Source organism: Coenobita brevimanus, chromosome 7, assembly GCF_032717465.1.
Source record: "Coenobita brevimanus isolate Jiangsu-jjx chromosome 7, ASM3271746v2, whole genome shotgun sequence".
Classification (NCBI taxonomy): Eukaryota; Metazoa; Arthropoda; class Malacostraca; order Decapoda; family Coenobitidae; genus Coenobita; species Coenobita brevimanus.
Genome location: NC_136960.1, coordinates 17,380,870 through 17,384,770, shown reverse-complemented (window position 1 = coordinate 17,384,770; position 3,901 = coordinate 17,380,870).

Here is a 3,901-nt window from a genome sequence, read left to right as displayed (position 1 = left end):
TCTCTCACACACACACACACACACACACACACACACACACACATATACACATACACACTTTGTATATACACTATTTCCTGTTCTTCTTACGACACTATACCTCAAACACTCAGAGTGCCTAGATACAGTGGTACTGACTGACATTTCTCCGCCATGTATCACCACCACCTCCTCCCACGCCATCAACACACAACACCCTTGATGTACAGTGACTTAGGCGGAGGATGTCTGTGTAATGGAGATCAAGTCGAAGATGCTGGAGAGAAAAATATCCTCAGTTCTATCAGATAGTTTAATCCAAATATTGGGGTTCTTTATTTACCTTCCGAAGCCGCGAGTATCTGAGTGAAAATGAAGGCTGAGTCACAAATGCAAGAGATGGAAGATAAAGAGAAAATCAGCACCAGAAAATACTTGGCCTGAGAAAACAATGGGGGAGCATTAGCGTTGATGTTAGCATGAAGTCTTTTAAAACAACATTGCAGGTTTAGTATGCAGTGGCTGTCACAACATCACGTTTTTTGTGGAATCAACAGACCTGCATGGGAAGCGGTGAGGTCGAGTGTCAGGGATGATGCAATAATGTGTAATTCGACAACCTCCACTGGTTGGTACGTAGACCGTGTACTCTAGGCAATACACTGTCTCGTAACACCCAAACTCTGGTCCAGCCACTTAGTGTGAGAGTAAACAGCTGGTGGTGGTGTTACTACGGCCACACACTCTCTCACACCTTGCCAGTCCTTCCAGTCGATGTTGCCCGGAAACACAGAGAATTCTTGTTATCTGCCCAGTTTTTGCCTATTTTCTTATTACTGTAGGCCGTTTGCACATATTTGTTATGAACTTTTGCACTTCCATTTTTAGCGACTGTTTTTGTCAGTTACATGGACAGTTGTCATTTACCTACGTCCATGCTCTATCATTTGGAAAAGTTGCATGTGTTAGTACCCAGTGCGAATATAATGTCGGCGCCCTTTTGTTGCCAGGGCAGTGAAAAAGAGACTAATTTTCCAGGTATCCAGTGAAATGATAATCGTAATTATTTTATTCGCTTTACTGCCAAACTACTCAGCTTAGGAGTGGCCTGTCGTCCTGTACAGTAAAGGTTAAGCATATAATTATGAGGGAAGAGTTTCGTTAGCTTGCGGTTGTTATAAGAATAAGTACTCGTACAAAAATACGAATTGCGGTAACTATACATTGCTATATATGACAGACTTTAAGATTACAAATAACTACAATAATACGTACAAGATGCAGGAACTTCAAGTTTAATCCCCTTGGTGTAGTTTAGTGTAGGAGATTGAATCTGTGTGATGCGGTGTGGTGTGATGTGACTTAGCTAGAGTAGCTAAAATCTACAGCAGTGAAGCACCTCGCTCCGGCAAACCATGAGTGAGAGACAAATGGACGTGTCCCTCCCAAGGAATGCCCCTGCATGTAAAAATGTTAGGAGCACTTAGTAGAACATTAGTGATAGTTGTGTAAGATTTAGATTAGCTTACCTTCAGTATTATAATTTCAAGACGAGAGACTAGGTAACACTATGTTATTTCTGGTTAGTGTCAATGTGTAGATTCCGAATATGCTATTTGTTTTTGTGTAAATTTGGAGTTACAGGAATTATGGAACAACAAATGTATCGTAAAAGGACAGGAACTGCAACTTGTTATCATTTCCAGAATGTTGAGAATGTCAAAGAATTATATATTTCCGCGTGTGTATTATGAATATAAGTAGGAAATGAGCAAACAGTAATATCACAAGGAATCCAGGGCACATAGTATCTAGAAATGCACTTTTGATCTTGACTTTCTTCTGTGGCTGTGATGACAATCGCGCAACAACCCTAAACGTAATCGTCCATCATTGCCTCGTTCCACCTACCCTGATGTCTGGTTTCCATCAGCAGAATGTCCTGGTGGAACCGTTCGCCATGCTCCTCACTGTCTGCGCCCATATTGCTTTTGAAGAAATCAAGGTGGGAATGCAGATCGTGAAATTTAATTAGTATTCCGCATCCAAGCTGGTGGAATGCGCCGATCAGGTCATCAACGAGTTGTGCGGAATCTGGTGTCCTTTGCTTGCCAAGAAAACCTTCCACAACCCCTTCGAAAGCATTATAAGCATGCTCTTCATCATCAGTCATTTTACCCTGGAATTCACGACTTGCAAGCATTCTTCGAACTTGTGGCCTGGTAAATATGCCAGCCGTCACCAATGCCTCATTCAACTTGGGAAACATTGATCGGATATGCAGAAATGCATCGCCATCCTTGTTGATGGCTTTGACGAATTGTTTCACAAGACCAAGTTTTATGCGTAGCTGCAGTAGCAATACCTTCTCTCTGGAGATCAGTGGAGCCCTCAGAACATTGCACATGCCTGTGTAAGACTGCCTGAGAGGCCAGTCTTTCCTCACGAAATATTCTGCATCGCTCTGGCTGTCCCACAAGCATAAAAAACATGAGTACTTCGTATAACCGCCTTGCATTCCAAGTAGGAACGAAATCATTTTGAAATCCCCACAAACCTCCCAATTGTGATGTGAGTACTTGATCTTTGTCAGATAAATCTTCACATTCTAATAACCACCTTTCTTTTCCACAGAATGTGCAACTGGAATTGATGGGAGTTCGTTGCCGTTATGCAAAAGTACAGCTTTTAGGCTCTTCGTGGAACTGTCTATGAAGAGTCGCCATTCTGAGGCCTTGTAATCCACTCCCATGGCTTGGAACAAACTCCTAAGATCAAAACAATAACACAACGAGGTTTCTTCACAAAATCTGAAGAAGGATGCAAACTTGCCTTGGCAATTCCTATAACTCAACTTGCAACTGGGATCCAACAAGTTCCATTCACTTAGACGTGACACCAGCAGCTCAGCATTGGCCTTGGTGAGTCCTAAAACTCGGACCAAGTCATCCAGTTCTTGCTGACTGGGAAAGTGTGGAGTGTCTCTGGAACATTCTCCAACATACGATTCATCATCACTTTCCCCTCCGTCATCGACGATGTCCTCATGGTCAGACACAACATCCGTGTCCGCAGGAGGGACAGGAACCGCCAGCTTATCGTTGTGAGGCACTGGAGAGATCGAAGAAGGCAAATTTGGATATACAGTGTTCTTTCTGCCCTTAACATTCTTCGCACCACTTATATCAACCATGCAAAAATAACAATCGTCGTGGTGATTCGAAGACTCTCACCACGCTGTCGGAACTGCAAAAGACATCTTCTTTCTCGCTCCTCGTAGCCAAGTTTCAAGTGCAGAGCGACTGCTACCACAAGTGTAGAGCAGGGCCCAATCCTTATATTGACCGCCCATTGCTGTGCCAAAATATACTTTGTATGCACGAGCAAATTTGGTATCAAGGTGGATTTTGTGTGTGATTATCTTCGGTCCAATATAATCTCCATATACATAACAGCTTGCAAGAACGTCTACTTGTCATTCTCATCAATAGAAACACCTTTACGAACAGTTCAAAAACACGTCGACCAGCCAAACTAGCAACGTGAGACTAGCTCATCGAATGAACTGATTTGATCCGTGATGCATTACGCAGTAATGGTCATATCAGCGACAACTGCATGGACGCAGATGGTGTGTGTGTGTGTGTGTGTGTGTGTGTGTGTGTGTGTGTGTGTGTGTGTGTGTGTGTGTGTGACGTGGTAAGCAATATGTCAGCCATCTCATCAGCGTGCAGTAACAAGACTGGAAATGAAAAATTGCCGGTTGTTGACAAAAACCTAGCGATAGACAAACAAAACATACGTCATTGGAATCAGCGTGGAACACTGAGTCTAACATGACCAAAAGAAATGAATAAACAAGTTCTTTGTTACACAGTGTAATGAACCAGTTTATGGAAGTACATGAAGAAGGACAATGTGT